Below are 8232 nucleotides of genomic sequence, written 5' to 3' on the forward strand. Positions count from 1 at the left end.
TTTTTTTTTTTTTTTTTTTTTTTTTTTTTGTCAGAGATGAGCGTTCCACTGCAGTTAGAGAAGCTATATTTGGAGAAATCTTTAAAGGACCTTTTCATACTTGATAGCAAAAGGTACATTTTTAGTTATATAGGTCTTGCTCTAACTTGGTCTTAACCATCCAGCAGAAAAGTGTAGCCAAGAGGTATTAAAAGTAAAACCATATTAATATGCTGAGCTGTAAAAGGCTCAAGTCAACAACTCTGACAATTGGGACAGAGGATGACCATGAGGAGTGACAGGGTGTCTAGCCAGACTGCTCTAGAAAGCGTGGACGGCTCGGGACCGCATCCCATTGGCTGGCTCTTGGTCACGTGACCGCATCCCATTGGCTGGTTCTTGGTCACGTGACCGCACCTAACCTTGAGGAAGCCTGGAGAATGAATCATGCTGTGTTTCCAAAAACAAAAAGAAAGTGGTGACCTCTGGGGATCAGGGCCACATGAGTGACTCTTCACTGGAGAAGTGACAAGGGGCGGGACGTCACTTTTAGGAGTTTTTTCAGTATTGGGAATCAAGCCAGAGACTCTCGCAGGCTGGATCAGGGCTCCAGCCCCGAGCTACCCGCCAGCTCCTTTTGCTGTTTGCTGATAGAGCCTCCCACTGAACTTCCCAGGCAGGAAATCCTTCTGCCGGAGCCGCCCGAGTAGCTGAGACTCCAGGCGTGCACCGCCGGCCGGCTCAGGGTGTTGTTGATACACAAGATCTGTTTGCTGGAAGGACCTTGAGACCGTGGGAATCGCAGAGACCCAAACTAAAATCATTGTGAAAGGGAGAAAAAGAATAGTTTAATGGAAGGGGAGGTGGCCAAAACAAACTCAGGGATTAGGATAGCCTTGGACTAGAAGTTCAAGTCCCAAAGAGGCAGAATCGCGAAATCGAGTCTACAAAGATTGGTCCAGAGGACAGCACTCATGGAGAACAGCTGCAAAAGCTTTATTAATGCAAGAAGCCCTGAAGAGATGGTGGTCTTCTCTGTCCACTGGCCTTTCCCGTGTGCTGTCATGTGCTAATCTATTGCTACTACTCAACAATGTTCTGAACTGTTTCCCAGTGTTGGCTACACTTCCGCAGCACTAAACTCCACTGACCGCAGAAACGCCCTCGCCTGGCTCCTCGCAGCCTCCAGGCCGCCCGCTCTGCCCGGCCCCACCCTCGCCCTGGCCCCCCTGCTCCCCACACGTCTGTCTCTCTGTTGATGCTACTGTAGGGGACTGCGGCTCTCAGTTGGGTTAATTTTATCCTAGCCAAAGAAGCTCTAGTTTACCCTTCCACACCTTTGTGAAGATGCTGTAGACATAAAAGAGAGAGAAACAGAATTACAAAGAAGAAGAAGCCCGTGATAGTGGTTGCCATAGAAACCAAGAAGGTATTTAAGCGGGGATGAAACAAGAACGAGGCTGGATGTGTTTCTGACTTATAAGGATTTTTTTTCCTTTTTGTTGGCTCAGACTGCCTTAAGGGTGAGTCTGGTGCGGCGTGTGGAGCTGGGGATCGAACCACCGTCCCCTGTGCCTGGCTGAGTTTGCCCAAGCAGGCCCGGTGAACAACTGAGCTAACCGGCAAGCCCCCTTCTGATTTATAAGGATCGGGAAAAGGCATTTGGATGCTGCCCTGACATTTAAGGTCTGTAACCCGGGAAGGATCCACCAGCTTTATTAATAAACTCTGTTTTCTTCCAATTTTCAATCTGACATGGAAATAATCTCGCCATTTCACTATCTCAACCAAGACGTTTGAGATTATGCAGAACTTTAAGGGCCATGAGCTCTGCAGAGGTCATGTTCCCCAGGGGAGGACAGTTACCATGGGCTCGTGCAAAATAACTTTACCAGACTCAGCAAGGAAAGGCAGCAACCAAATGCAGGAGAGATTTATTTCTCTTTCAATGTAACAGCAAAGGATTTTTTTCACTAGTCTACATTTTTCTTCAGGTAGAGACATTTCCTTAGAGAACAATTAGGGAGCACACTCTAGTTCTACCTGTACAGTTCATCTCTACTTGGTCCAACCGTCTGTTTTTGTTTTTCTATAAAAGGAAGACTGATTTTAAATTTCCAAGGTAATTCACCTAAGCAAATAAATTCATCCATCCACACAAACTGGCTGGTTTAGGAGTGATCCTGCCATTCTGAAATTCTTCGGGAAATTCAGGAAGGATTCTAGTGGCTTCTGCTTGCTCTCTAAGAGGCCAAACAGCAACACAGGATATTTAATTCCCCCAAAATGCCGCTGTCACAAAACACTGTACTGCAGAGATCTGCCGAGTTTTATTCTTGCTGTGCATTTCTTGTCTTTCAAGTCTGCAAGAAAACGGTGTCAACTAGATTTCACCCAATAAAATGGACAATGAGTTCACCCTAGATCAGTAATCCATTGCTGTATGACCTATGATCCGAAAACTTAGCAGGTGAAGACAACGCACATGTGTCCCAGCCGGCGCAGGTCCTTAACCTGGGCACGGCTTAGCTGGGTGATCTTAGGATCTTACCCAGGGCCACCATCTGAGTGGGAGCTGGGGTCGGGATTCCGTCCTCAGCTTCAGCTGGGAAAGGTCCTTTCCTGGAGCACATCAGCTTCCAAAGGCGTTTACTCTCATGCAAAGGCCCAGCTTGAGTAGTAATGTCAATGATATTTATTTATAATTAATTACATATTATTTTATGATTCCATACAGCCACCGTGTGCTGAAACGGTCATCCTCATTGCCTCTGGCCGAGGCGCTGACCTGGGGCTTATTCTGGGAGTAGGGCTTATATAACAAGTACGCTAAAAAATCATGCTGCAGATTATTTTTCGGGTAAGTCTTATTTTACGGGGGAAACAGGATAGAAGAAATGTCTAACCAGCAAAATGGGTTGTAGCGCTTTCTCTCCGCTAGGGGGCGCCATTCCCTCCCCAGGTTTCTCGCTGTGGCCAGTCTGGAAGGGCCTGAGGTTTTGCCTCTGGAGATCCAGGGTCAAACCCCATCAGCGTTCTTCCGCTCCCTAACACTGCAGACCTGTGTTTTAGGAGCTGCAACTACTTTGTGTGTCAACCTTACGGTCTTCAGAGGAGCAGCTCCGCAGTCCTCTCCCTGACGCGCTTCTGGTGCATCTTGTGGGCCCAGAGACCACAGCTGGAGAGTCCCCTGGAGCATCTTACACTGGGGAGAGGCGGGGTCCACAATCTCAGGGGGCGTGAGAATCACGGAAGCGCCAGGCGTGGTGGTGCGCACCTGTCGCCCGGGCAGTCAGGAGGCTGAGGCAGGAGCGCTGCTGCGACTTCAAGGCCAGCCTGGGCTACACAGCAAGATGTCGCGCCAAAAGGGGAAAAAAAAAAAATAATAATCATCTAAATCTAACAATTTACTGAAAATGAAAAATCCCAGGCATTGACACCAAAAGAGCTGGGCCGTTTTCTGTGCTCCAACGCTCAGACCTTCTCCCACCCCTCCGGTGCTCACAGAGGTGGGCTGTGGGCAACACCAGGAAGGCCCTCCTCTGCGTCACCACTTCTCAGCTAAAAAATCCCAAAACATAACAAAATAGGAGTGAGGGCAGCTTATGGTTTGTGTCTAGTGGTCCCCCAAAAGCCTCACGCAGTCATAGAGTGGGGACTTCTAGATTTTGAGATTAACTCATGATCCCCTGGGATTATGGGTTTTAGTACTGCTGGGATTGGGGGTGTGAGTACTGCTGCAATAATGGGTTGAGTACCACACCGGCCTGGGGCAGACAGCCCGGATGCAATTTAAGGGAGACAGACTGGCTCTCTGCAGCCGCTGTTGCTGTCTTGCCGTCCCTGCTGCCCTCTGCCCTGTGCCACTCTGCCTTGGAGCCAGCTGAGTGTGGACTGAAGCCCCCAGCAACTGCCTGGACCTGCAACTTTTGTATTGTTTTGGTTTTTAATGAAATAATAATCTACAGTAGGGCCAGACAGATAGCTCAGTAGAATAAGCGCTTGCCTGGCAAGCGCCAAGACCTGAGTTCAATCCCTGGTTCCACAAATCATCATCATCATCATCATCATCATCATCATCATCATCATCATCATCATCATCTACAGTAGAAAAGCCACAATTTGAGTGCTTTTTTTTTTTTTTTTACTCCCGTCCCAGTTCTTCCCTCATTTTTCACCATTTTATGGTACTTTGATTTTCTGTGTTTATAGTGTGGTTATGGTTATGGGTGGGGAAGTTAAGCACTTGAGGGTTTTAAGACTGAGCACTGAATGTAATGTTCCATGTGTACAAATAAAAGAGAAACAAAGAAAATAGAAAACATATCTGCATGTCTAAAGCATCTTTCTGTTTTTGGAGACAGGATCACTGTTTAAATTGCTTGTGTGGGCCTGTGAGACCAGCACTCAGGAGGCTGAAGCAGGAAGATTGTTGTGAGTTGGAGACCAGCCTGGGCTACAAAGTGAGCTCAAGGCCAGCCTGAACTGCATAGTGAGTCTGTCTCAAAAAGACAAAAATAGACAAATTGCTCATGTCAGATTTCAATTTGGGTTCCTTGTGCCTCAGCCTCCTGAGTGCTGGGATTATAAGTGTGTATCGCCATGCCTTAGTTCGTTTTCCATGACTGGGTCTTGGTATGCATCTTTAATTGCAGCACAGCGGGAGGCGGCGGACGTGGCGCCGCGACTACCTGGGACCTCTGCACCACCGGGACGAGAATAAAGACCCGCCGGGCGGCCTGCGGGAGCTGCGCAGGCGCGAGAGAGGAGCAAGAGCTAGCTGGCAAAAGCTGACTCCGCCGTGAAAACGGAAAAGCCCACACTCTGGTTCCACTGGGGCTCGAACCCAGGACCTTCTGCGTGTAAAGCAGACGTGATAACCGCTACACTATGGAACCGTGTGGGGGAGCATTCCAGAGCAGGGCCATTTCACAAACGCGCAGTGACGCACGCACACAAGAACGAAAATGCGCCGTGACGCAAGCACGCACGCACGCACGCAAGGCGGGGAAGAACGGCGCAGGGTGCAGGGCGGTCTAAGAAGGCTGGCTGCTGCGCACACTCCATACACTGCAGCAAATCCAGGTTTCGGGATGGAAATTCGGCTCCCCGCGCCCGCAAAAAGAGCCCTGAGCGGCCCCCTCAAAACAAAGGCGGGGCTACTGTGGTTCCACTGGGGCTCGAACCCAGGACCTTCTGCGTGTAAAGCAGACGTGATAACCGCTACACTATGGAACCACGCGCTGAGCCGGCGCACCCAGGCACAGTAACCCCGCGCGGATCCCGGACACGGACCCAGAGTCGGCCGCCTGGGCTCCCGCCCGCCGGGCTCCGAGAGGCTCGGGCTGCTCGGGCTCGCGGCCCTGGCGAGAGCGCGCGTGCAGGCGCAGATGTAGGCGGCGCGCGACACTCTATAACTGACTGGCTCTGTGGCGCAATGGATAGCGCATTGGACTTCTAGACTAGTGGAGGCATTCAAAGGTTGTGGGTTCGAGTCCCACCAGAGTCGCTTTTGTTTTGACTGAAGAAAACCTGCCATGCCCCTGGCTGTGCGCACGCCACGGACCTGGACCGCGAGGCCCTGCAGCGGGGAGGCGCGGCCCGGCGGTGGCTTCCCGGCCGGGCTCGCCTCCGATGCTCAGGGACACTCGTCTTGGCGCAAGCTGCGCAGGAAGCGCGCTGCCCCCGGCGCGTGGCCCGGCTCTCTGCCTTCAGCCGTGTCCCTGCAGAAGTCCCTGCAGAAGCGCGGGCTCCGAGGGGAATCCGCGCCTCTGACTCTTCTCCGCAGAGCACTCGAAATGGCAGCGTTTGCAGACACTGATCCGGGCGGCCACTTAGGAATCCCCGAGAGCATGGCGGGCTGCGGCAGGGCCCGCTTCCCCGCTTGTTGTATTTAAGAGTAGTTCCTGCGCAGCTTCTGCGCCTGAGACGGGGCAGATGTGCCAGAGAAGACGACCTCGGCCCCGAGACTATCCGGCGGCGACACCCTCGCGGTCCCGTGTCACGCACACCAACAGAACAACGTGCGCGTGGCACGCGTGCACGCGTGGAGCGTGCATCCGTCAGGTCTCGCAAGTGCGCGCGTACTGCGGGCACCGTGCGTCACTTAACCTGCGCGTCTCTGCGGAGCCGGGTGTTCTCGCCACGGGGACGGAGATCTGGAGAAGCGAAGGCCCGGGCTTGCGTGGCAGGGTCACCTGTGTGCGGTCGGGAAGGACTCTGGGTCCTAACCCGTTAGACAGGACCCGCCCTGCCGCTCTCTTGCCACAGTGAGGCCGAGGGCAAGGCCCCCCGCAGGGCCCGGATAGCTCAGTCGGCAGAGCATCAGACTTTTAATCTGAGGGTCCAGGGTTCAAGTCCCTGTTCGGGCGGGAAGTCTTTTAAAATCGAAAATGAATCTTGCAGAAACGTGGTGTTGGGTAGCAGCGAGCTGCCCCTACCCGCAAGCTCATGACCCCGTTGGCCTGAAGAGGTCTTGGGGTCCTTTTCCCCATGAGACTTACATGCATTGCTTTTATATTCAAAACCTCGATAAACGAATAAGCGAGGAAAGGCTGGCCGGCGGCCAGGAGCACCACCGTAACACCCCTGGCAGGAGCTGCGCCGGCAAGCGGAACCCAGCCCGGCGAACCTGAGCGCAGGGCTCCGCGCCCCTCACGCGGGCCGGTGTGGCCCGGGGTACGATCCCTGGGGATCACGACGGGGCCTGTGTGGCTCAAGGGCGCCAGCAAAAACTGCCGAAACCCGGGATCGAACCAGGGACCTTTAGATCTTCAGTCTAACGCTCTCCCAACTGAGCTATTTCGGCGACGGTACAGGTGCCCTGCCTCCTGCCAAAGGGAATGTAAGACGTCAAACAATTCGTTTCCCTCCCGCCAACTGTTTCCTACTTTGCCTTCCATAGTGCACTGTTTTAGCGGCGAGGTTTCGAGAGGAAAAGGACCCAAGCCCGCGGGCGCCCCGGTCCCGGCTCCCGCCACCGCCCGCGCTCCGCTCGCCGTGTCCCGCAGGATGCTACAACAGCTGCGGGGGAGAGAGCCGGCCGCGCTCCAGCGCCGCGGAGACGGGGCTCGGGGCTCACCGGGCCACCCGGCACGGCTGGGAGGGCGGGGCGGGGGGCGGGGCGGAGGAGCGAGGGACCGACAAGCGAGGGGCGCGCGGGCGCTCCGCCGCCCGCCTGCTGCCCGCCTGCCCGCTCGCCCGGCGGCCGCGCTAGCCCGTCGCTTGACTCGCTGCAGGGCGCGTCTTTCGCTTCGGTGCCAGGTCGAAAGCTCTTTAATAGTGATAATAATGACCGCCAGGTTCGGCCCGCTTGCTCATGCAGGCTGCACAGGCCGAATGCGCAAGCTACAGTCTCAGTTATCCAGGACTGTGAGACGCCCTCCCGCAGGGGCTAAACTCCCGATGGCGGGCGGAGGCCCCGGGGTCCCAAGTCAGCCCAAACCCGTCGGGCGCTGGGGCCTGGCCGTGCCGGGACAAGCTGCGGTTGCCCGAGCGCCTGAACTCTCTGCGGCACGGGCACACCTCGAACCCATTCTCATTTTGTTTAAAAAAAAAAAAATCACTACGAAAATGTAACGCCCGAACAGGGACTTGAACCCTGGACCCTCAGATTAAAAGTCTGATGCTCTACCGACTGAGCTATCCGGGCTCATGCTGAGACCTTGCGACTGAGGACCTGAAAAACGTTCCGCTTCCGCCGCCACCCGGGCTGATTCCGGGCGTACTTCCCCCACGTGACGAAGTACCCAGCCTTGCGGGCGGGACCTAGCGGGGCATGGAGGCCGAAGCTGATCGCTCACTCCCCGCACTGCCGCCAACCGGAGGAACTAAGATAAGGGGCCCAGCACGGAGCGGTGGGGCGGGGAGCAGGTAACCGCACCTCTCCGCCTTCCGCGGAGTAAACGCGGCCAAACGCCAGGCTCGCCCGCCACGCCCACTTCCGGCCCCCGCACACTGGACCCGCCCACACGTTGGCCACGCCCCACCGCCGGCGGCGCACGCGCCGTGCAGCCGCGCGGAGGGACTTCGTCCTGGTTGCTGCTAGGCGGGCGGAGTCCGCGGTCGCTTCCCTTTGGGCTCGTTTGCCCTCGCTTCTCTAGGCCCATTGAGGAAGAACTTCTGTTTGCCACTCTGAGTCCTCAGCGGAGACTGCTGCAATAAGAGAGTAGCAAGAGGAAGCCGGGCGTGTGCGCGCAGCAGGGGAGACCCGGGGCGGGGCCGTCCGACGCGGCGGGGCGGCGCGCGCGGGTG

The 8232-nt window shown here is 55.2% G+C and overlaps 6 non-coding genes across 6 annotated transcripts; 2 read left to right on the top strand and 4 right to left on the bottom strand.

Moving 5' to 3' along the window:
* Positions 1-4804: 4804 nt before the first annotated feature.
* Trnav-uac lies at positions 4805-4877 on the bottom strand. The gene has a single exon. It is a non-coding gene; the product is annotated as a tRNA-Val (tRNA).
* A 267-nt stretch (positions 4878-5144) lies between these two features.
* On the bottom strand, positions 5145-5217 carry Trnav-uac. The gene has a single exon. It is a non-coding gene; the product is annotated as a tRNA-Val (tRNA).
* Positions 5218-5402: 185 nt separating this feature from the next.
* Positions 5403-5488, top strand: Trnar-ucu. The gene is given in 2 exon segments: positions 5403-5439; positions 5453-5488. It is a non-coding gene; the product is annotated as a tRNA-Arg (tRNA).
* A 789-nt stretch (positions 5489-6277) lies between these two features.
* Positions 6278-6350, top strand: Trnak-uuu. Its single transcript has one exon. It is a non-coding gene; the product is annotated as a tRNA-Lys (tRNA).
* Positions 6351-6714: 364 nt separating this feature from the next.
* Trnaf-gaa lies at positions 6715-6787 on the bottom strand. The gene has a single exon. It is a non-coding gene; the product is annotated as a tRNA-Phe (tRNA).
* A 770-nt stretch (positions 6788-7557) lies between these two features.
* Positions 7558-7630, bottom strand: Trnak-uuu. The gene has a single exon. It is a non-coding gene; the product is annotated as a tRNA-Lys (tRNA).
* Positions 7631-8232: the final 602 nt, after the last annotated feature.

The sequence above is a fragment of the Octodon degus genome, unplaced genomic scaffold, assembly GCF_000260255.1.
Source record: "Octodon degus isolate 3935 unplaced genomic scaffold, OctDeg1.0 scaffold00283, whole genome shotgun sequence".
Taxonomy (NCBI): Eukaryota; Metazoa; Chordata; class Mammalia; order Rodentia; family Octodontidae; genus Octodon; species Octodon degus.